Source organism: Macrobrachium rosenbergii, chromosome 4 (genome assembly GCF_040412425.1).
Source record: "Macrobrachium rosenbergii isolate ZJJX-2024 chromosome 4, ASM4041242v1, whole genome shotgun sequence".
In the NCBI taxonomy this organism is placed as follows: domain Eukaryota; kingdom Metazoa; phylum Arthropoda; class Malacostraca; order Decapoda; family Palaemonidae; genus Macrobrachium; species Macrobrachium rosenbergii.
This window is the reverse complement of record NC_089744.1, coordinates 13110442-13137500: the sequence shown is the minus strand read 5'-3', so window position 1 is coordinate 13137500 and position 27059 is coordinate 13110442.

Here is a 27059-nt window from a genome sequence, read left to right as displayed (position 1 = left end):
ATGAATTGACAGTTAACTCAATTCGAAAATGATATCAGCATTCCAATTAAAAAGGCAATTAATATTTAAATTGGACTGAAGGCACCTAGAAAACCTGTCGACGACGAAATTGAGGAATAACCCCCCTTTGTGATATTCATTTTACTGTCCTAATCACTACATTCTTGACATACTGCTTCTCTCTGAATCCCTGTACCAGCTTCTTTGTTTTGATCGCTTGATAATAAGCCTTCATGCAACATAAGGCACTAAGTAGATTATGACTTTCATGCTTTAGCCATACATAAAATTTTATGCTGTAAATTTCATTTCGAAAAATATAGTTATGTGTTGAACCTTTCTGTGACAGTCACGTCCATGGAAGACCCGTACTTTTCATAAAGTGGGATTATGTCCTTTTCAGTTAAGGTCAAGTTGCTAATTTAGGTCCCGTTGCTAAGTAACCAATTGGTTCTTAGCCACGTAAAACAAGTCTAATCCTTCGGGCCAGCCCTAGGAGAGCTGTTAATCAGCTCAGTGGTCTGGTAAAACTAAGGTATACTTTTACTTACACTTCCAAACAATAGTTCTAAATTGAATAGCTCCTTTTCCAGTTAACTGTACAAAAAAAAAAAAAAAAAATACTGCGATAAAAAAAAAAAGAACAGAGCTAACAACGTGAAATCCCTATTGACGTAAAACATCTATTTTTCCAGAAACAAGATACATAAGCTACTTAAAGTTTGTTTGCCTAATGCTGTTACTCTGTAAGTGTTGGTGAACAGAAAGTGGGAAGATAGATAAATAGACGGACGATAAAATATATGAAATTTGTCATAAAACAAGAAACTACAAAGTAGATATGAAAATAATGATAATTTTATGGATTTTATCGCTACTGATCAACCTCCCACCTCAGACTTGAGTCATACCCAAATGTTTGTTTGAAATTTTGTTATGAAGCAACTCATAACTGACAGTTTATCATGGTAATGTACTCGCAAAACTAAACATAAAACATTACAGATGTAATCTAACTAATTACATTCGTACCCTTAAAAAGAAATCTAAAACGCAAGACAAACAGCATGCGTTTTAGTCAAGTAGAGTGCGGTCGTGCATGAACCAAAGATTCCCAGGAAGCGATCTCCCCAAACTCACTCAGAAGTACGTACCTTAATGTTAGTTAGTGAATAATACATGGCATGTCTGTTGTTTACAATATTGCTAATGGGAAACAAGGTATGTCTGTTGCGTCTACGATGCGCTTTGCATAAATTGAAGTTCATCTTGTAATTACTAATGGGGAGTTTCGTCTCCGACTGAAAGATGAAAGACGCCACACTCTTGCAGTTGTCATCCTGAAGAGCTTTCGCTGAGTTTTCTGCAGCTCGTATTTTGACCAGTCAGTTCACTTCCGTTACACTGCCGTAGATTATTATACTAACATGGTTGATCAATGTTAATATTATCGGAATTCAGAAATTATCTATAAAGCTTTTCCACGAAATTGATGCTATAAATAGCCGGTAATAAGCATGGAAGCCGTAAAACCTCTGAAGTGAGAGATTGACTAGTTTGTGAACTGCAGTTTTAGCCATTATTCAGGGGTTGAGCGTTTTCTAGAACAATAAATGGTTTTCTGTATAGCAAGTGTCAGCTGTAGTGGTACCAGTATTATATTATATTTTAATAGATCGACTCACGAAATGTGCTACCATACACAGAGACATATATCCAGTTTTTTCCTTTTATTCTAAATAGAAATTCCCGTTTCGTTGGTGTTAGGTTCCGCCAGTTCCTCCTCCGCCTCTGTCTCTCTCTCTCTCTCTCTCACCCTTTTTCTCTAAGTGTTCGGGCCATGTCGTTGGCTAGCCTTCATTAAAAAAAAAAAAAAAAAAAAAAAAAAAAAAAAAACAGAATTTTCAAATCATGGATTAAACTACTTTAGGAAAAACCGTTCATAATCACTTTATTTGAAACTAATATAATTCTCCTTTCAATAGAAACACAAGGGAGGTTTTCATTAATTGGACAAATTTTTCCTTAAGACCTGTTCACTTGTCGTCTATTTTCACTCTCCCTTCTTCGTCTCCCTTCAGTACCATAAGCGACTCATCGCTTGGAATCCATTAAACCTATATTCCCGCGCGAGAGAAATGCCGATTTCTTCCGAATCTTGTTTTCTCTTCCTTCCTAGAAGTAATGAGAACAGATTCGACAGAAAGCGAGATATTGCTGTTATTAGACGTGCGGCGGACATAGAGGGAAGGTGGGGGTTGTAGAGGGGGAAATTCCGGGAAGGATAGATGAGAGGGAATAGGGGAGGGAGAGCGATGAAGGGGACCCCCCGAGATGGGGATGACATCGGAGCGGCAAAACAGAGATGGAGCTTGGCAAACTTCCATAATACAGCAATTCCAGATCCACCAGAGAGTAAATAGTCATTTGCGAAGATAAATGTCAAGCCAGCTTTATTTCTTCTCCGACGGGATACATTAGGTCTGTGTTTATACAAGGCCTTGTACTCCGTTTGGGAAGACCACCTTCGTGGGGAGATAGGTTCTGTGTTGTTGACACCAATCACCATTTTCAGATGGCTTCTGAAAACGACGGAGTATTAATTAATCTTTACTTGGGGTAACATTTGTGATTTGCGGGTTAACGAAGATTTTGACACTGGCTGTGACGGTGGTTTGTGGCGGTTGTGTTGCCATTTCCAACTGATTTAAGAGCTTCCTTTGTTCAGTCCTGTGGCATTCGATTCTGACCTTGGCTGAGAGAAACTAAATTCTGAGGAACTGGATAAGAACCATAACGTTGGTTTATTATTTAACCGAAATGAGTTACGTTGATGATAAATGAAAGAGAGGATATTTCGTAAGTCTCAAGACTATTCACAGTACGTTAATTATTCAGGACCATTTGTAGGTTAGGCTACCTAATTATGTTTTGTGAAAAATTATCTTCGAGAAAGAAGAGACATAATTATTTCAAACTTAATGTGAAATTAAATGGGGATGTTCATTACTCAGCAATATCAGGAATTTGAAGAGAGAGAGAGAGAGAGAGAGAGAGAGAGAGAGAGAGAGAGAGAGAGAGGTACACGTAATAAAAACTGTACATTTTCATCTAAGCAAGCTTTTGCGCTTACTACTGCGACATTAAAGAAAGCGTATTTCTTGAATGAGATCACACAAAATCGGCTAATTGTTTGTGAACGTACTTCTAAATTCTTCATCAGTGCAAAATCTTTACACCTTAATTTCGGCCAGCTAAAACAAACATTAAACGTCCCTTTTTTTTATTTTCTACTTTTTGTTTTCTATGATGCATTAGACTTCATTACTGATGTCTATGCAATTCATCTTTCAAAGCCGCTTAAGAATTTATCCAAAGGCCTAATTAACGCCCTGGATTATTCATTACCGGCGAGTTAGCTCTTGATGAGCGTACCCGCCAGAAAATTACCTCAAGGAAAGATTCATGATTTGTGGAAGGGAGGGATTCTGGTAAATATTAGATGCTTTGTTCAAAGGCTTTCCGGGAAAATTTGATGCATTAGTATAGGTACGTTATTTATCCATATTTAAAAAAAAGTTAATTACGACTGGAACTGAAGTTCGGTCTTCCTATGAGGATACAGAAATTACAGGGAAAGTTCGTATTCAAGGTAAATTCTTAGACCAATTATTTCCGATACTGACAGTGATAGTAGGGATAACAATATGTAAGAGTTAGTTTTATTGGTTATGATAATAATAGAAATAACCGTCCGTAACTTTGTATTAACTCTATAATATCTAAATAAGTGGTAGTTATGATTTGCCTAAATTCGAGCTTTCATTTTACTTCTCCCTCAAACAAATGTGGATTCATTTATCATCTTCCCAATCTTAATAAAAGAAGAGTCTGTCAATAATTATTATCAAAGAATTGTCTTACACGTGTTACAAATGCCAAAAGTGTCGTAATTACCTTGAAGAGGCGAGAGAGTGATCTCAAGAAAATAGCTCATTAGGTTCTGTGTAGTAATTCTTTCATCTGTCTGTCTGCCTGACTGTGTATTTCTTCCTACCTGTCTGTACAGGTACACTAGAGTTAAAAAGGACGCACTTTCACAGAAATCTGGATGTCGATAGCAAGGGAAAAAACTCTCTCTTCATCCTTATCAATATATATATATATATATATATATATATATATATATATATATATATATATATATATATATATATATATATATATATATATATATGAACCATTCCGGAAAGTTCGTCACAATTTCCCGAGGTCTCAGATTGTGTGAGCTGTAATGGCGAAGTTTGTAGGACAAGGAGACATTGTCCTGTTCCAACGGTCAGGGCGTGAGGGAACACGCACCCCCCAAATATCCCCCAAAAACCGTTAACTTTTGGCGTGGGTATTTCTGACCTACGATTGGTCAGATATCCCTGGTAGGAAAATGCCCCTGAGCGTGCCCAGCTGCCCACCCTAGGCCGCCGTTGGGGGATTCGGGCTCTGGCACTCGGAGGGCAATGACATGCTATTGCCGATCGTCTCGCGCTATTCCTCCGTTGCTGCGGGTTACCGCTAAGTTACTGTAATTTTTAGTTCAGTACATACTCGGGCCCTTGTGTAAGTTTTAGATAATATAGATCACTGTTAAATTTATTTATGCATGACCCACAGTACTGCAGACGAACCAGTGTAAGTAGACCCCATGAGAGGTCGGGGTCATATATACACATACATATATATATATGACTATTTATCACATCACCGTGATTCATATACAATCATATATATATACAAACGTCCTTTAATATCAATTCATATATATACCTCGGAAATAATATATTTTATATATATATTATATATATATTAGCTGATAATAAGTCCGTCGTCCCACGGGACGACGGACTTATTATCAGCTAAACTTCCCTTCATTTACCTATATATGAAAATATATTTTTACACTAGAGTCACGTATTAAAGGACGTTTGTATTTTTTATATATATATATATATATATATATATATATATATATATATATATATATATATACATATATATATATATATATATATATATATATATATATATATATATATATATATATATATATATATATATATATATATATATATATATATAAACGAATCCCACAGGAAAATGAAGGACTCAGAAAAATCAGTACTGAACTACTGACTGTCCCATTTATCCATGAATTACTCTACTGACTGTCACGTCCATCTACTGTGATTTTTTGACTGTCCCATTTATCCAGCTATATATGTATATATATCCCTATATATCCATAAATTATATATAATATCCCTATATCCAATATATTATGCTAGCTGACTGTCCCATTTGCCAGACAAAACTGAAGGACTCAGAAAAATTTTCCATGCACCTACTCGTGAAGACTGTCCCATTTATCCATGAATTACTCTACTGACTGCCTTTTTATCCAAACATTACTGTTCTGACTGTCCCATTTATCCAGCTATTACTGTGGTGACTGTCCCTCTTATCCAGGAATTACTTTACTAACGGTTCCTTTTATCCAAATATTACTGTGTTGACTGTCCCATTTAGCCAGACATTACTGTGATGACTGTCCTATCTATCCATGTATTACTGTGAAGACTGTCCTATTTTTCAATGTATGACTGTACTGACGGTCACTATTTATCCAGGTATTACTGTACTGACTGTCCCTTTTATCCAGGTACTACTGTAGTGACTGTCCCATCTATTAAGTTATTACTGTGGTGGCTGTCCCATTTATCCAGATGCTACTGTACTGACTGTGCCTTTTATCAAGGTATTACTGTGGTGACTCTCCCAATTATCCATTTATTACTGTGTTGATTGTCCCATTCATCCAGGTATTACTAAGCTGTCGCTCCCTCTTACCCAGGTGTTACTATGCTGACTGTCCCTTTTATCCAGACATTAATGTGGTGACTGTCCCTTTTATCCATATAATTACTGTACTGTCTGTCCCTTTTATCCAGGCATTACTGTGCTGACTGCCCCTTGTATCCAGGTATTACTGTGGTGACTGTCCATTTTAACCGGGCATTACGGTGGTGAATGTCCACCAGGTATTACTGTGGTGACTGTCCCATTTAGCCAGACATTACTGTGTTGTTTGTCCCTTTTATCCAGGTATTAGTGTTTTGACTGTCCCTCTTATCCAGTTATTACTGTGGTGACTGTCCATTTTATCCATACATTACTGTGGTGGCTGGCCCATTTATCCAGGTATCACAGTGGTGGCTGTCCCAATTATCCAAGCATTACTGTGCTGACTGTCCCTTTCATCCAGGTGGTATTACTGTGGTGACTGTCTCATTTATTCAGGTATTATTACTGTACTGTCTGCCCCTGTCATCCAAGGATTATTGAACTGACTGTCCCATTTATCCAGGTATTACTTAATCCCATCTCGTGGTGACTGTCTAAACCATTTTTTGATATCATTGAAAATTATTAATCAAGATTTTTTTTATCATTTGGAAAGAAAAGCATTTTTTGAATTTTCTGATTATATTAAATAGGAATTAACAAAACCAAGTATCATTGATTCAGTAGTCAAGAAGTTTGACATTCATTTCATTATCTGCCATCGATGTTCTCATTCCACACATTAACGCGATGATCTATCTAAACAAACGTTGTGTGTTAATGATCACAGCTTTATTTAAGGAATGATCAGAAATGAAGATGATAAAATTTAACTTACCTAAACTCGGAAGGTCTGGACCTTTTTCCGTCTTAATCAAGCTTAATTTACTTTCATATTATGAGAGTAAACAATGTTTGACAGTGAAAATTATGTACATACGCGAAGTTCAAATGAAGTCAACACTGTACGCATATTCATGAACGTATACATACATATATACTTCCAACAATTATTTTGTTTTTCAACACTGTATAATCTAAAATATGAGGCATCTTATGAGGTGAGCATTTTAAACTAATCAACTATTTATCTTGTACAACTTTGTGTAATCTAAAAAACAAAGCAGCAAATGAAGCTGGCTGGAAAATTTTCTGGGCAAAGAACATATTCTGGTTGCTTTCTGAATTCATACTGTGATATCACGCATGGAGGATAATTCAGAAATTTTGAAATTAGATTCTGTCAGAGCCAGTGAAGAATAAATCCTGTCTGAATTACCTTGATCATTTACTGTTCACATTCGCTGCACACGGCGATAAAAAAAAATGCCAGTGACTTTATTTTTGTTTTCTTGGGGAAGGGTTAATATTCGAGTTAAGTGAAGTGCAATTTTTATTTTGTATGTGAATATCAGATTACATCAATAATCAAGTTTATGTTTTGGTAACAAGTAACAGAGCAATTGAGTGAATCATAATTATGAGAATATTAGGCAGTGATGGGTCCTTAATGTCGAAAAGTAAAATGGTACGAGAATAAAACGTGAATGAGGACAACTTTACAAAAGATGTCATTTTGCAGTTATGATGCCATAAAAGCCTAGTATAAGAGAACAGCCGAAATTTGGTCGTTCAGCGACAGGTGGCAAATAACATAACTGTTAAAAGAGGAAGTGGGGTTGTTAAGAAGGGGTAGGGTAATAAGGAAGGGGCTACAGACTCACATTTTCTTCATAAAGAACTAGAGATTATTATCCGATAAAATTTGCATTTCAGCTTTTTATCCGTCTGCTCTGAAATCGCGCTGGAAATGTTAAGTGAAAACTTGGCTTTGCCAGCGATGACTCATCCTGTAACACGCCTCGGTGTTAACCCCCACCCCGCTGCCACCTTTGCTTTCTTTTTCCATAGACCTGTGTTTGATAAGGTAACTGGGAAATATCCATCTTCTCTCGATAATTGAAGAAAATATAATGGTTATCACTAGCCTGAAAGAGTTCGGTAGACCTTATCGTCTATCTTAACTAACGTAATTGAGTTATAAGAGCTATCTACCAAACTGATTCGATCTTGCATTTAACTTTGTTCATTGACAGTGAATCATTTTCAAAACACCCCGTTCAAAAATATTTAAAATCTCGTTGATTTATAATTATACATATATGACGTAATTATGGTTAAATGTTCAAAGCGTATCTAGAATCATTTATGCTGTTAGTAACCGTATTAATATAATTTAAATGTTTTTATTGATGACGTTATATGCTTTCCGTTCAATTTTGCATCAAAGTCTTCTTTACGTTAGGTGAGATATATTTTCAAATGGTCCCGATAGAGACAGAGAAAATGAAGTTCAATAAAAGTGGGAAGAGGGGTTTTGAATGCCAAAGACCGCTTTCCTTTCTTAATGTACTAAAGCTCACTCTCTGATTGTGAGTCTTAATGGTTTTACTATTTCGTTTTAATTATATATTGTTTGCAACCATGTCATGATACATTTCAAAAATAATAGTTATGGTCTTATTCCTAGCAGAGATAACACTGACCGGTATTTGAAATATATAAAAAAAAAATAGTATAAGTAAGGCTGTCAATTACCAAAGTGCCTCTCTTTTAGGAAAGTTGCTCAATAGATTTTATGATCTCTAGTTATTTTTCCTTATGAAAGAATATATCTAAAATATTGCCGCGTTTTATAAATGATATACCAGTTTAGCATCCATAATTATTTTTTCCTCAGAGAATGAATTACCAGTACCAGTCAGAATTTACTAAATGAAAGCAGACTGGAAAACGTAACTGCACTATGCTTGTTCGATGCTAACTTTTGGTCCTAGAAGAAATATAAAAAAAAAAAGATACAAAACTGTTCTTATAAGTTTGGTTACGCAAGAGGCCGTAAATCATAATGAATACAAAAGCCTCTGCCGTTACGGAAGATTTTTTTTCATCGCCCATTCTTTATTTCTGTGAGATCTGAGATAAAAAAAAAATATTCCTTTGTTTGGGAATGGAGAACAAGTCAAAAATTCTTTTCCCTCGGCAATTCAATTTCATACTATCTTGGGACAAAAAGGAAATACAATATATTTTTTGGTACAAGCCGCTGGGAACAATGTACCGCCTGACCGTTTACCATAATGGAAACTGCTTGTTTGCAGTACAATACAGCTTCTATTTATCTACTGTACACATGTAATACGTGTACAAAACAATCATGTGAATAGTAACCAATATGAAATAAAGTGTTGATGTATAAAACAGGAGGTTTTCCATTTAAAGTATTAAATTTTCCAAAGGTTTGTGCCTGAAGTGTCATCGCTATTTTTTGTTACTACAAAGGCAATAGAAGTAGATTTTCGTCTAATGCAGAGCTTTGAAACTACTAATATTGCATTTCTGTACTATCAAAGACGATTGACAGCAGTTACCATCATCAGTTTGGCCTGCTTCTCCAAGTGTCTCTCATAACAAAGGAAAAAATTACTGTTTTAGTGTCAATACACTACTAACTAAATGTCCCCAGTTTCAGAGACATGCTTTAATTTTACAAGGCTCCGTTGGGCGAGAGACCACTCTGTTGGCCGCGAGTTTCTCGGACCGGCCAATGAAGAATAAGAGGACCACTGAGCTGATTAACAGCTCTCCTAGGGCTTTAATTTTACAAGAACCAATTGGTTAGGTTGTGGAATCCGAACCATATTATAGCGGGAAATGAATTTCAAAAGATATTCCGCAGCTCTACCGACTCATCCAACGAAGAGCTTAACATGGAACATGTATAAATCATCACTACCAGTTATTTGTCATTTGTAGCGCAAAGGATTAAAGGTTGAACCCATTTACCGTTTTGTGATATTCTGAAGATTTAATTAGGCAGGAGGCTCAAATGTGTTTGAAAAACAATTACTTCATTTTCACTTTTCGCTATGAGCTTTCCTGCTTTACGTAGCGCTACTCTGTTCATGGTTCAAGTACATAAAAAGCATGATAATAATAAGATCGTGTGATCCATTTCCTAAACGGTGGAAGAAATGTCAGCAAGAACATTAAGTGAAGAAATTGTCCCAATCCAACGCAATAAGGGACTCCCGGAGAGGGTGCCAGTGTTGACTCTAAGCTAGACGCTTTTATTGCCCGTAGGAAGGACCCTTCAGTTCTGAGTGGCGATCGCTTGCCTTTCCTTTGCATAAGCCCTTCGTCTTCCTGTTCCTCTTCCTCGTGTGTCCCTTTGTTCCCCACGTCCTTCGGTGAGTAACCGTGTTGAATAGGACCGTTGAGGGCTTCCCAAATTTGTCTTGCATGACAGCTGTTCAACTCGTCCATCCTCACAAGGATGAAGGGTAACGGAAGACACATGTAGTGTTTTGTATATTTAATGCAATTGCATTTAATGAGCGTAACGATGCTTAGGCCTAAGAAAAGTTTACATCAAGCCCAAGAGAATGGTAAGGACGCGACACAGGAATTAATTAGATTTTTCCCTAATCTCGAATTTTAAGAAAAAACCCGAAAAGTGAATTAGGTAAAGTTCTAAAACTGCTACTGCTGCTGCTGCTCCTCCTCCTCTCTCTCTCTCTCTCTCTCTCTCTCTCTCTCTCTCTCTCTCTCTCTCTCTCTCTCTCTCTTGTATGTTTTTTCTCCTTCAAAGACACTCAAGAAAACAGTTATACCAACACAGAACCACTTTTGATTTTCTTATATCCTCTGATGACTATATGATCCTGATTGATCATCTCCCATTAACTGTGTTTAAGTTGGAAGTTTTCCCAAGTGTATGGGTCTTTATCATAAAAAATGGATCTGGTCTAAAACAGAGGAAGTTGGTAGAAACAGAATTAAAAAACTATTATTCCTATTTCACGAATTCATAAAAAACTTATATCGCTTTATTTAGTCCAAAATCTGTAAGTTCTTCAACAGAGTTGACAATTTCGTTAAGTTACTATATATATCTTCACTAAAGCGGATAGGACATAATGTAATTTGAAAAATTAGATGCTTTATTTTACTTAGTTTTAAAATCAAAATCTGCACCAAAACAAGAAATGATTAAGAAAATGTCGTCCAACAAGTTTTGCAAGGCATTATGGCATCATATTTCCAATGCAAAACAGAAAACTGAAAGTCTCGAATGGTTTCAGACTCGACAAGCTTTCATCACATCTTTTCTTCCTTTTATCTAAAAGCGATTTAACTCATAGCAAAACATGAACGCCATAGCGAAGTACAAAGATGAAGGAATACAATTAGATATGCTTTTGATATCAGTGAAAGCATTCATTTTCTTTTTAAGACGGAAGTTTTTATGTTGTTCATGTAGTAACATCAACCTGCTCCCTCCTGAGAAAATTGACTTCATGTATTGTGAATTGATGATCTTTCGTGCATTTTCCTGCTAATTGGGACCTCGAATATCTAAAGCTTCTTAGCATCAACATTCAACATCTTTGATGTTACATACTTCGACAGCTTATAGGTCCATGACTAGGAGTAATGATAATTGTGTATGGATCATCTCTAAGACGATATTTTTGTTTGGCTCCAAGAAACTTGTATTTACAGATTTTAGTAAGAAGAGAGAGAGAGAGAGAGAGAGAGAGAGAGAGAGAGAGAGAGAGAGAGGGGAAGAAAAATACGTCAAATTACAGCTTTTCCTCGTTATAATATTTTCTGTACAAATATCATTGCCCATTCCATACCCAAATTTACTTTAATTACCAATACCGTCCGATGATCTCGACAAAATAACTTCCCATTATCCCTTTAAAGACAAAATCTCTCACAATTTAGTCTCTTTATGTCCCTGTACATTGAAAGAAATTTCTTCTTAAAACCACAACGTTTCCAGTTCCCCAAGATCCGTCATCTAAAACCACTTTGTAGTGTTTCCTCGTTATCGTAAGCAGTAATACCGACGTGTCTTCTACAGTGATGTTCGGAAGACGTACTAGTCATGTTATGACATAAGGGAAGACGGAATATGCAACATCTTCTTTGTATCTTCGATTGTCATCAAACTCTTGTCATCAAAAGCCACTGTATCAAAGGAACGTGAAACAAAACATCTGCAAAAAGCACAATTTAATCGACGTTTTTCGTAAAATTGCTAACACATTCCCCACTCTGTCTATTAAAAAACTTTTCCTCCTCTGGCACCGGAAAACCTTCGGGATAGTCAGACTGTATCGACGCCCATGAATTTGCTGCAGTTTTCAAAGAAAAGCATTACTGGTTCGTTTAAAGATTTCAGTTTATGTTGAATTTGTTTCCGGATTTTCCGTAATATGAAAGCAAAACTTTGGACAGTTTATTTCAGACTCGAAAGCAATCTTCTATTATCGAACAGAATGGCATTCTTACAAGACAACATTTTTCTCACATCATGGTTGAAATTACGTGTATTTTCCTTACATGTTCTCTTACTCTCTTCTAAAACAAGGTATTCTGTTTATTGTGCCTTCCTGCAATAATGAGTAATGAATATCGTTCATACGCCATAAAAAAATGTACTTGCGATTCGTTTTTAATTTCCTCTGAAGAATTTTGATTGAAATCAAGAAATATGAAACAACACTGTGGATTAGCTTCATTTATGCTTCATTTAGAAATTCTACTGTGTGCTTTGTTTACTTCATACAAAAAAATATATAAACAAACTGAGAGAAAGCTATTTCCTCACCTCATTAATAAAGAATCTATTTTACACTTTTTTTAAAATCCTTTTTTGTCTTCTTTTAGTTGCCCTCCGTTCAGAAACACCACCTCTCTCTCTCTCTCTCTCTCTCTCTCTCTCTCTCTCCTTAAAGCAGAAACTGAAATTTTTCGAATTCCTTCAAGCCCATGAAACTATTTGTACGTGGTTGAGAATAAAGCGGCAACGAGTCTCATGACATTGATGATGGGATGAAAGTGGTTTGAAACTTCAAGCTAAGACTAATTTTAGTTTTCTGTAAAAGAAAACTATAGTACCGGCTTTGTCTGCCCGTCCGCCCTCAGATCTTAAAAACTACTGAGGCTAGAGGGCTGCAAATTGGTACGTTGATCAACCACCCTCCAATCATCAAACATACCAAATTGCAGCCCTCTAGCCTCAGTAGATTTTAAAAATTTTATATATGGTTAAAGTTAGCCATAACTTTGGCAACGATGTAGGACATGCCATCAACGGGCCGTGGTTAAAGATTTTGGGCTGCGGCTCATACAGCATTATACCGACACCACCGAAAGATAGATCTATTTTCGGTGGCCTTGATTATACGCTGCACAGAAAACTCGATTGCCCTGAAGAAACTTCGGCGCATTTTTTGCTTGTTTACGTTGTGAAACTGCTTTTGAAAGAAGGATGAAGTCTTTTTTACAGTCGGTGATATGGAAAGCTAACGAAAAGATCATGGAAGATGCCACCGATCTACTAATAACAATCTTTGAGTAAATTCTCTCTGGTGGGCCGCTCTCAGACATAAAATATGGCACTCAGTGACTACATTATGTACGCTTTCTACTCTTTCCACTGTAGATTTACTGTTCATTATCCAAATGAGTAATTTAGTAATGTCCAGTAACAATGGAAAATAAAATAAAGTGTGTTTTGTTGCTGGACACTCATACATTATTTTACTTTCTAATTTCTGGTACATTTGTGCATCACGGATACCTTACTGTAGGTTGCAGTGTAGTGAGAGAAATTTAATGTAATGATAACTCAGAAGCCAAAATTATGGAAGACTTTACACTTGCAACTTAACAGTTAAAAAAATAAGAACAAAATAAACTATAAAAATGGAGCTAAAATTTGTAGATAAATATAGTTTTCTTTCCCTAAACAATCACGCCGCTGAACCTCCACACATCCTAACGTTCCCGCTCACTCATTTCCCCTTAATAAGAGAATTCATGTAGGGGGGAAAAACCCTTACTTCTCTGACGCTAATATATGAATGGGTCTTTCCTACAAGCCTCCTGAAATTAAATGTAAATTGCGTGGTGAGGCTTGGCGTCGTTACCATGGAGAATGGAGCGAAGCCACCGACTGCAGAAGAGGAGAGATTTCTGTAACTGTACATTTGTATGCTGGCGTTTCCTTTCGTTTATACAAAATCTTATACTAATGACACCAGTTGCGAGATGCTAAATAGGCTTTACGGCGACATTTAAAAAGAAGAGAGCGTCTGTTGTACGGAATTGCCCACAGTAGAGGAACGTAACAAAGAAGTGAGGATTTTAGCTGATACAGACGGAGAACGTGATGGGGATTTGAAAATGGTATGAAAGAGCGACGCCAATTAACTCATTTTGGTAAAAACCGTCATTTATTGAGTATGGGTTAGTTGAAGTTGGAGAGAGAATGTTTTGCGTATACAGTACTTTAAGTTCTTAAAACTCCCTTCTCTCTACCCTAAAAATAGTTACATTATAATACAATCCTGGACATACACACACACACATATATATATATATATATATATATATATATATATATATATATATATATATATATATATATATATATATATATATATATATATATATATATATATATATATATATATATATATATATATATATATATATATATATATATGTATATATATATATGTATATTATACATATATATATATATGTATATATACATACATATGTATATATATATAAATGTGTGTATGTGTATGCGTACGTGTGTGTAAGACACCAACATTTGTAAGATTAACTGTAAGCTGCTGGTTGGTCTTAGATAAGCCAATTACCGGTTGCTCTTATAGGCTGCAAACGCAGAGAAACTGTCTGCTTGAAAGAGTGAAAATAAAAGATAAAACAATTGGACAATGGTTGGTGTATGAAAGATAAACCAGTCATGATGAGATCTTGTATATAGATTAGAGATACAAATTCTGTAGAGACTAGATGCGCGTATCTAAATAAAAAATTGCATCAGAGGTAGTGTTATAAAGAAAGAAAAGGTTAACTGTGATAGAAAAGTGAAGAGCAAAAATTTCTATTTGTCAGGGATGGCGAGGAATAAAAAAAAAAAAATTAATCAAGCTTTTTTTTTATGTCAATAACCCGATTCCCATCAGGTCTCAGCTTCCTGTTGAACTGTCAAGAAGTCTCTCTCTCTCTCTCTCTCTCTCTCTCTCTCTCTCTCTCTCTCTCTCTCTCTCAGACCTCATTAAACACTTTAATTCTCCCACGTATACTTAGCACTTTCAGAATGTCAAATTTCGTTTGTCCTGAAAGACGGTAATAAAAATTAAAAAGGAGTAGTAAAAACTTCTCTCCTTTAGGTCTCTCTCATTTTTTTTTTGGGGGGGGGGATGTGTTCTGTTTTACTCTACTTACTCTACAAGGCCAGATCTTCCCTGAAGCATCACGTAGTTCCTACACAATTTAAAGGTTTTATACATATAAATTTGGGATGCAGAAAGCTGAGATAACGATGTCGTCCTTGGCAACTCTGAATGGTAACAGACTTCGTCTAACCCCTGGAAATTAACGCTTTCCAAAAATGTCATGTGCAGCGTTTGCGAGCATGGAGATGCCCGTCGAAGATAATTTGGTGGAGGAAAAATATTTCCGTGTTCGAAACAGTTCAACTATTCTTTCTTCTAAAACAGATTTTTATTTTAAAGAAAGTAAAACTCTCAGGCAATTTGAATTTCAAAGGCTCTGTACGGCTCTTTCACGTACGCCATTTAGTTTGTAGTATGTTTCTTATGACATGGTTTGTATTTTACGCACCAGTGTCACTTCATTGTACTTGGAAAACATATGCCTATGTTGGTTTCTCTCAGCTTCTCCTATGCTTATATATATATATATATATATATATATATATATATATATATATATATATATATATATATATATATATATATATATATATATATATGTGTGTGTGTGTATGTATATATATATATATATATATATATATATATATATATATATATATATATATATATATATATTCTTGAGATGTATATTCTAATTCATTTATAATGTTCTTTTAAACGAATATTTTTTACTGCTTCGTTTAACTGAAATCTCATTTTCAATTTTCTGGTACGCATGGTTTAGTAGGAATTCAGAATATAATTCAGTTACATACTGTTTATGTTTACAATTTATTTTTTCTACGGAAATGCTGTTCTTAGTTGTCATGGATTTCTGTATAGTACTGCATATCAAAACTAGTTTTTAACTTCGAAGTAGTATATTTCACCTACTCATAATATAAAGGTTAATATTCAAAAGTAATTAAACAGCACTACTTCAGGAACAAGGTGAGAGTTCAGGTGATGATCTTAACTTGCCAGTTCAACAGCACCATCCAAGCACAACAGGTTGCTATTAATTTGTTCTGGATTATCTTAGGCCCTCAAGATGAATTAATTCCAGACTTCTGTAGTAGGCTACAGTAGTTAAGTCGAGTAAATATAATCGTTCGGTTATCAGCACACTGAGAAGTAAAATAATTTTAGAAATTTGACAACGCAGATGTATCCGTTGGCAGCGAACGTTCCTTGGCAACAGTCATCAGAGCCATCCTGTTATTCCAAAAGGTCAAATTTCGAATGGATTTTTATAATTTTGGTTTATTGCCAACTAGGCGAGAATAGTAAAAAGTAAACTTGACATTAAGAGATAGGAAAGTTACAATCGTTTAGTGCGATAAGACTATGAGTATGTTCCTCTATGAAGATGTTTATTTAGTAAGTTCATACGTGGGGATACCTATTGAATATGTTCATCTGTGGGGAGGCCTATCAAATGTCCTGTTAAATTATTGGCTGTTATTAATTAAAATACAGTTTCTATTGATTTCGTGCTGGAAACCGGGCTTCTGTGTGTCCTTGTCACCTTCTCGGCCAAATTTCCACTCTATTCTATCTTTCGCAGTTTCTAAAAACGAACCTCCTTTCCTGCTGGCGATGGGGAGGTTAGGTAAGAAACGACTTCCTGAAATAAGCGTAAGAAATCGGAAAGTAATACTTCCATGTAAAAAGCAGGATCAGGAAATAATAGTTTCTGAGTTGGCAGATATCTTCTACATTTATAGGTTTGTTTTTGTGGATGTAATGCAAATTAGAATTTTGTCCGTAGAAAAATAATTCAGTTACGAAAAGAATATTTACATGTATGTACATATGTTCATGCATATTCGCAAACATTGAAATGCGTATTTATTCTGTTTTTTTACTAATGGTACATTTTTCATACGGTTAATAGGTTTGAATATCTAACATTATCACGTAAACAATCACACCGTAAAAATTCAGAATGTACATAGGCAGTGATGAAAATCTTCTACCTGACAACCTAAAATCTTAATTCATTTCTTAGCACTTTGGCAAAGAACACACGACAAATTGACGACTAAACTTAACTACTGTATTAATACTGCCTCCTAGCTATTTCATCCTCAATATCTAAGTCTGTTACCCCAGGAGGCTAAATTACTGCTCCTGTTTTTGAACAAATGGAAGATATATATAATACTTTTGAAATATTTGTATTTACAACTAAAAGAATATTGTTTTTAACAACTTATAAACTTATAATCTCCAAGATTTGCACAACAGTAGTCACAAAAAATGTTACCAAACTGGGTATTTTTTGGTCCATCATTATAAACGCATTTAAATATATCTGTCGTTATCTTAATTTTTTTTTTATATTCAAACGCAAAATGATCATTCGCGGACTAAGTAAGTGTGGCTCCAGTTACAATAGTCTGAAAACAGTAACCGACACTGTATTTTACCTAATATAAGTCTTCCCTCGCTATCTCCAGGGTCTTCAATCTCAGTCCTTTTTATACCTTTGTTAGAAAATAAGAAAAATGGTAAGTAGGCAGCCAGTTTTATTCTACTTATTAATACTGTTATTTTCAATGCAGATACAATTTAAACGCGTGATGTAATGAGGATACTAAATTAGGCAATTATGGTTTACCCTACAATGCTCAATGTTGACTAGATTATGCTTGACAGACAACAGTCTTGTAACTGTGTAAGCAAACTGGATTTTGAATCGGTGAGGGTTACTTTTGCTATCTTTTCTCTTATCTTAATTTGCGAATATATAAACAAGGAATAAAAGCTGTCTACATACGACATGATTAACAAGCTCTTATGCCTTTTTATAATTTTTAAGTCGCCCTAAGAAAAACCAAAATCAAAAGGAGAGTATTTACATCAGAGCTTACAAACTGCCTCCAATATATTGTTAGGTATAACAGTTTCCTTCTTAAATATAAACTGTAAGGCTATACCCTTTACCCATCTCCTTTATCAGCCGCTTTTCCTGCCATATACTGTACATATTCTCCTGACGTTTTCTATGAAAATTAAGCAACCTTCTTTCAGTGTTGATCGAAGTAATTTTGAACTGAAATTGTCCTATAAAGGCAGGCATTTCAAAGCTTCGTTTGTCGGTGAGGGGAGTTTATTCTAAAATAACCGTTAATATTTGCGCTGCCTTAGGGTGAGTAAGTTTGTGTACGAATTGTCGGAGTAGTCAGAGATATATGGTTGGCGGGGGTTGGGGGGGCGGGGGATGGCGTAGGGAAGGAGGATGGAGCGATTAGGCCGACGTGAATAAAATACCTCCCCGTCAAATGTATTATTTAGATATTTAACAAAAAACTTATGCATTACTGAAACCCTTTTCCTCCCTATCTTTGGACACCGATAAAAAGAAAAAAAGCAAGCCTAACTAAATCCCCTCCATTAAAAGTAGGCATATTCATTAAACACCTATCAAACATTTAAAATTTCCTAATTTAACAATTCAGTGACGAGGCAGGAGGACAGGGCGTGCTAGAGTTCAACGAACACAAATAAATACTCGTAGCTACATTTACACAACCTACTTGATACGTAAACCCATACCGTACCCCTGTATGCTAAGTATTCAAATTAGATTACTTGCAAGAAAAAAAATATAATCAATAAACTCGTGTTGCACCCTGCATATATATATATATATATATATATATATATATATATATATATATATATATATATATATATATATATATATATATGTGTGTGTGTGTATATATATATACACACACACACACATATATATATATATATGTGTTTGTGTATGTAATGTGTACATACATGAATGGTTTAAACTATATAAACTTACGAGGTCTTACTGTAAATATGAAACATTCCGAGACTTTAGGAATGTGACTTAAAGGTTGAAGAAGTAAAATGCAACAGGACTTTGTGTGACAGCAGGTAAGATGTTACGGTTTAGTGGTAATAACCCATCTGAATAACTGACTAGGGTAAGGCACATCTGGATAACTGACTAAGGTAAGGGACATCTGAATAACCGACTAGGGTAAGGAGCATCTGAATAACTGACTAGGGTAAAGTACATCTGCATAACTGACTAGGGTAAGGCACATCTGAATAACTGACTAGGGTAAGGCACATCAGAATAACTGACTAGGGTAAGGCACATCTGAATAACTGATTAGGGTAAAGTACATCTGAATAACTGACTAGGGTAAGGCACATCTGAATAACTGACTAGGTTAAGGCACATCTGAATAACTGACTGGGTAAGGCACATCTGAATAACTGACTAGGGTAAGGCACATTAGAACAACTGACTAGGGTAAGGCACATCAGAATAACTGATTAGGGTGAGGTACATCTGAATAACTGACTAGGGTAAAGTGCATCTGAATAACTGATTAGGGTAAGGCACATCTGAATAACTGATTAGGGTAAGGCACATCAGAATAACTAACTAGGGTAAGGCACAGTAGAACAACTGACTAGGGTAAGGTGCAGCAGAAAAACTGATTAGGGTAAGGTACATCTGAATAACTAACTAGGGTAAGGTACATCTGAATAACTGATTAGGGTAAGGTACATCTGAAAAACTGATTAGGGTAAGGCACATCTGAATAACTGACTAGGGTAAGGCACATCTGAATAACTGACTAGGGTAAGGTACATCTGGATAACTGACTAGGCTAAGGTACATCTGAATAACTGACTAGGGTAAGGTACATCTGAATAACTGACTAGAGTAAGGTACATCTGAATAACTGACTAGGGTAAGGCACATCTAAATAAATGACTAGGGTAAGGTACATCTGAATAATTGACTAGGGTAAGGTACATCTGAATAACTGACTAGGGTAAGATACATCTGAATAACCAACTAGGGTAAGATACATCTGAATAACTGACTAGGGTAAGGTACATCTGAATAATGACTAGGGTAAGGTATATCTGAATAACTGACTAGGGTAAGATACTTCTGAATAACTGACTAGGGTAAAGTACATCTGAATAACTGAATAGGGTAAGACACATCTGAATAAATAACTAGGGTAAGGGACATCTGAATAACTGACCTGGGTAAGGTACATCTGAATAACTGTCTAGGGCAAGATACATCTGATAACTGACTAGGGTAATGTACATCTGAATAACTGACTAGGGTAAGGTACATCTGAATGTCAGAAAGCTTCTGTTGGGATGAGTGAGAGGAATAATTATCTCACCTATGTAAAGACAAAGGCCTTACAGGCATCTGTAAGTTTTAGAGCGACATACAGTAACTTTGCATATGATAACCTTAAGTATACTAGGACGGTATAAGGCAGGATTTTTATTGAAAAAGAAACACATATGACGGAATGCGTGATAGGAGACGGAGTGGTTAATGATAATGAACAGGTTATATTGTTCAAAAATCTGCTTTTAAAAACCTCACTAATATATGAGGTTTTTAAAAGCAAAGGTCCTTATATGTTAGCACTGATATATATAGTATAAAGTGTGTTGATTGGAGCATTTAAGAACGATCTAAGGTATCTATGTTATGAAGCAAGTGTTTTAAATTGCATGCGGCTTGTTTAATGTTTGCATATGAATGAATGAATGATACTGATAGTGAAGAAAACTTCGTAAACTAGTGAATGAATTTGAAAATCAGGAGAATAAGTGATTAATAGGAAATAAAGACTTTGGATATATGGGTAAATAGAACCCTTAAAGACGGAGCAAAGTGTGTTGATATAAATTAGGAAAAAGGGGACATTAGGATGCCCATTAAATTAACTTTACCATTATGTATGTTTTAAAATTGTTGCATCCTGATCCAGGTTTGGTCCCTTTATGGATATTCACGAAATCGTTTTACTGGATCAGTGTCAATACTTTATAATCGACAACAGTTTTCAATGAGAATTTTCTATGTTATGAATGACTATTTTCACTTTCACCTTGCTATCTATACGACTCCTCTTTCTGCCAGTGTATAGGGAGGCATTCATGACTTTTTAAGAAAAAATTAGTATGTCATAATCTGACAGATCTCCAATTCGGAATATATCAGACGTTGGACTGACAGCCGAAGGCATACGGCCTCTGCATTTTGGAGAGGAAACGCCGTGAAATCGACGATGAGGCATTGATATTAAACTGTCAGTTCCCTCGGCGCCTCGTTGATAAAGGTGTCCTTCGTCCTGATGGACTCTGCATGCTCTTTGGACGACCATAATTTATCTTTGATTCTTCATTTCTTTGGTCCGTGAGTGTTGCCTTTCATTCAAGTTTTTGGTGTCTGTCGTTTTTCTGAGGGTTGTGGATGTTAGTTGTTTGTATGTTTGTTGTTATAATATGTCTTTTGTGTAACATTCGTGGAGTTTCTTTTCCTTGGTATGTTAAACGCTTCTTTAAGCCTGGGCCAACGGCTGTTTACGGAGCTGTCCAGGATGATCATGGCAAAGATACGAAGCAATATCATGCAGGGGTCATCCTTGTTCTTTCACCAAAGACCTCCTAATGTTTCCATGATGAAAATGGTACAATCCTCCCTTGGATAAGCAATGCAGTATACGAAGTGGTAGGCCATGTTTGTTTTCTTAAGAACGCCACCCAGTAGGGAGGCCTGGGTTGTTGTTCCTTCAGGGGCTCTCCATTATCCTGTCTGAGTAATTAAGAATAAGTTTGTATCTTACTAATACCAAGACACTCTTTCTCTTGGAAACTGGGAACAATTAAAGTTAGTAATGTTGGTATCTCAAGACTGATTGATTGGGCTATGAAAATTCGTCCATAAACCAGTCACTGGGCAATTTCAGCATTTCTGTGCTTTAGGACGTGAAAAGAGGGGCAAGAGTGGTTGGACAGCAAGACTGAAGAAAGGAAGCCGAACAGAGGTAAAGCAAAAGGCTAAAAAGTGGGTGTCACTGTGGGTCGCAGAGAAGCTGAAGATATCCTTTGATATTTAGATAACCACCTCTCAAAGAGAGAGAGAGAGAGAGAGAGAGAGAGAGAGAGAGAGAGAGAGAGAGAGAGAGAGAGGGATTTTCTGATTTCATAAGCAGGTTTCACTCAGACATTCAACTCCACATATTAGTTGCAGGTAAAAAATTTGTTGTCTTGGTAGCCGTGTCTCAGAGGTGATTTTAAAAAATACGTATTGCCTCACGATCCTGAAACTCTGTTGTTTATCAAGTTTCATGCAGTGACCTTGGGGTTCATGAATTTCTCAATTGCTCCACTTCTTTCATTCTCTTGGGATTTGTCCTTAAGTTGGAAAATGTGTTAGTTACGTTTTTTATTTAACAGTGTAATTCATGCAACGGCAAATCTCACAATAATTCATGAGGGCTGGTATCATCCTGGACTAGTTGTATTCCAAAAAGCAATTATTTACTCATTATATATACCTATATATTTTCTATCGAGTTTTGCATAAGTTCATTTTTCAGTTAAAGAATTATCCATAATTCATATTTTTAGTATATAATTCAGGTCAGTTTATATATATATATATATATATATATATATATATATATATATATATATATGTATGTGTGTGTGTGTGTGTATGTATATGTGTGTGTATGTATGTATGTATGTAATTCTAATAGCCACAATGCCCTCTTAACATCTCGAATTCTTCTCGTGGTCAGGTTGGCAACGCGACCTCCTTGTGGTCACGTTGACGCGGGTTCGTTTCCCGCAACCAGCAATCACAGTCTCTTCAATTTCTTGCGTTTGGATCTTACGGCTTCGCAGTTACAAGCATATCCAAAAAAAGCGCGAAGAATTCGAGAAGTTAAGAGGGCATTGTGGCCATTAGAATTATATGTGTCTGGTTAAAGTGCCCAGTAGATTGTACATATATATATATATATATATATATATATATATATATATATATATATATATATATATATATATATATATATATATAAAAGAGACAACGAGAAAGGAAAGCTTATTAAGTAAGCCATCACCCGAATACGATAGATAATCGGAAAGAGCAGGCCATTAAAGCCGCAATACCAGATGCAGCATCCAGCGAAACAAGAATGAAGAAAAGGAGGTGTAGTCTGAATCAAAAGGATTACTTCATATAAGCCAAACGTCGCCTGGCGAATGGCGGGGAATTTGCATAATAAAGCCCTCTGTGTCTGGCAGGTCTTATTGATGCCATTGTCTTCAACGCGAGCAGAGGGCTGTGAGAAACTGTCTTACTTAGAGGGGTCCTTAAAAGATTTTTTTTTTCTTTTTGTTCTCTGCGCCACTTGAGGTTATCTGCCTGTAAGTCTTATGCCTTTATCATCTCAAGTGACATATGTCGACCCTCGCTGTTCTTCCCATATCAGCCTTTTTTTCATGTGTCTGTTTTTGTCATTAATCCTACGCTTGTTCTTATGAGATATGTCATAGTCTCATACCTTCGCATGACCACAAGTCGGGTATTCAAATTTAGATAACTCCATTTGTTCAACGACTGAAAATATTTTGAAGTATTTAAAATATATTATACGGAAATAATGAAAAGTTGGATATACGTCACCCACGGGAATGAAAAGAGAACGAAAGAAAATTATATTGCTGAGCGGCCAAACTGCTGGTTAGACCTAATGACAGGACATTTGTGTAATCAGTCTACTGGTGAGAACATATATCGTAATTTGTTCATCTTCGAGATCAGTTAGGTAATAATAAGCTCAGTCCAAATAATTACTAAAGATCAAAAGGTAATCATGCAATTTTTGACTTCCAAATTGATAGGCAAGGTATTGATATTTCGGTGTATTTAGAAGCTATCGTTTATGTAGATCTGAAAATTGTTAGTGCCGTATATTTTTACTCTTCTTAACAACGGCAGTCTAGACAGATTTTCATACAAGCAACTAAACAATTTAGTCATGTGACCTTAAAGAGGATGAAACCACCCTGTTATGAACCTACAGTATTGCTATTAGCTCTTGAGTTAACACCTCCGTAGGAACTTGGCGTTTTCATGATTTCATGAGAAAATTATGCTTCTTACGGAATCTTCTCATTAAGCAATGGCAGGCTTTGAAAGATATACAGAAGCCACAATGGATAAAGGATCTTAGATAAAGATGAACAGGGAAATAAAACAACTGACGACGGGCCGTAGGCATGTTAAAACATTCCTCAGTCTCGTTTTCCGAAAATATTTCGTTAGCGATGCCTCATTTCCTAATAAAGGTTTATTTCTTGCCTGTTTTCTTCAGTCATTTGCAAAATATATTGATTCTGATTCATATTAATCACACAACTCTGTGGGTGTGTGCGTATGTGCATTTTAAAATTCAAAATCTTTCTTCCCTTGTCTAAATGTTCACTGAACAAAAAATGTCAGGTTTCTCTCTCTCTCTCTCTCTCTCTCTCTCTCTCTCTCTCTCTCTCTCTCACTCTCACACACACACACACACACACACACACGCACACACAATTTGCCATGTGTACAACGATGATGAACATGATGATGATGTTTTTCATCATATCCTTGGAAGTTGGTTGCAAATCGCTTTCCATTCCCATTCCCATCAATGTCGGTTCCAGTCTCATCACTCCATTGCAAATTCTATCCCATCTCCCCCGCCCCCTCCCCAACCCGCCCGCCTCAACACCCCTTTCAACAACTCATTCCAAGAAATGGATTCATGCATTTTCTTTCATGAGACGAAAAATGAAAAAGAACCGGAAGCGATTTCTGAAAAAAAAGAAGAAAATGTGAAAACGAAAAGCCTCCGGTGGCGACTCGAATTCAATTCTTTAATGCTATTTCCTATCCTAATGCGGTATCGAAATCGTCATTTTTCATTTTGTTTTGACTAAAAGTCTATTAATATTTTTATGCTTTTGAACTTTGCTTTACTTCATTTTTGTTCGCGCTTTTCCATGTTGGTTTTGTATTTTTCTATTTAAGAAGAAAAGCTGACTTGAAAATATATTGAGTATAATACCTTTTCTTAAAAGTCAAAAAACTTAATTTACTGATTATTAGTTGTAGGTTGTGTATTCATTTAATTTTCCTTCATATATCTAACGAGGAATACTAAGCTATTGTAAGTCATCAGTTTCATTTCAGTCGATTTATACATATATATATATATATATATATATATATATATATATATATATATATATATATATATATATATATATATATATATATATATATATATATATATATATATATATATATATATATATATAAGCTTTTCAGTCGAGAAACAAGCAAAGTGCAATTTTTAAAATATATTAAAATAAAAATACTTTGGCCCAGGATGGCGTTTGGCATGTTTCTCGACTGAAAGGCTCATGTTATATATATATATATATATATACTGAAAGGTATATATATATATATATATATATATATATATATATATATATATATATATATATATATATATATATATATATATATATATATATATTAATATATATTCATATATATATATATATATATATATATATATATATATATATATATATATATATATATGTGTGTGTGTGTGTGTGTGTGTGTGTGTGTGTGTATGTACGTATGCAAACAGAAAGGGGCGTGACACTGATAACCTGAGCGTCAGTTCATCAAAAGCTTAAGTCTGTGATGTATTTTCATTTTTATTCTGCTAACATTTTTCTGTAATATTTCTTACCAAAAAAGTCACACACTTTTAAATCTGCTTACCTTAGGCAAGGGAAACTTTCATTATGACCTTATGATGGTTTTGTGTCCCTGGCAATTTTGTCCTTGTATTCTTCTTCCTTTTACTTTACAGAGTACAGGAGATACAGCATTTCTTTACATTTACGACAATTCAGCTGCATATCACCGTTACACCGTTGCTTGAGTGGATGCCATTTAGACAATCAAAATTCAAAATTTTAAGTTCTCGTATTCTATAAATGTTATAAACAATGAATGTTTATTCCTATTCCCGCGATGTAGGGGGCTTTTTGAAATCCCAGCAGAGGAGATGAATTATTTCCGATATCTAATGATGATTACTCACGACTGATGTGTTTACATATTCATTATTACTTAAAACTCAGATCAAAATGATTTCCCACATCATACATTATAAACGTTTTGGACAAATTCAGTATAAAAACAATATAAGTAAAATCTATAAAGCTATTTTACCATTAATGGATGTGCGCTGTACTCGCTTTGAGATTTTTTTTTGAAGAGAGATCCATTTGCTCAAAATGCATATTTAAACACAAATATTGATTATTAATATTCATGTAAACTTTCATTTGTTAATTATAAACCATATGCAGCCCCATATCCTTGTTAAAGACAGTAGCAGTGACAACTGGAATAGTGGTAATAGTAGCAAGAAGAGAAATTTCCACTAATATGTTACAAAACATATAAGATTTTCCGACGGATATGAATTCAAATAATTTCTCTATGAAATAAATTAGACAGTGAAAGGTAGCAGACAAAATGGATTTTAAAATTTCATAACAAAAGTAACCCTTTCGTAGTGTATGACGAGTGTATGGGGGAACATTATTCCCCTACATAATCGAATGGTTACCATAATCAAATATTTCCTTTTCAATTCATAACATTCACAACATAATCAAGTTTTATCAGATTCTTTGATTATTGCAAAAGATAAATGAAGTAAAATAGTACTGGACTTCTTATATATATATATATATATATATATATATATATATATATATATATATATATATATATATATATATATATATATATATATATATATATATATATATATATATATATATATATATATATATATATATATATATATATATATATATATATATATATATAAAATGTGAGTATAATAATACCCAAAATAT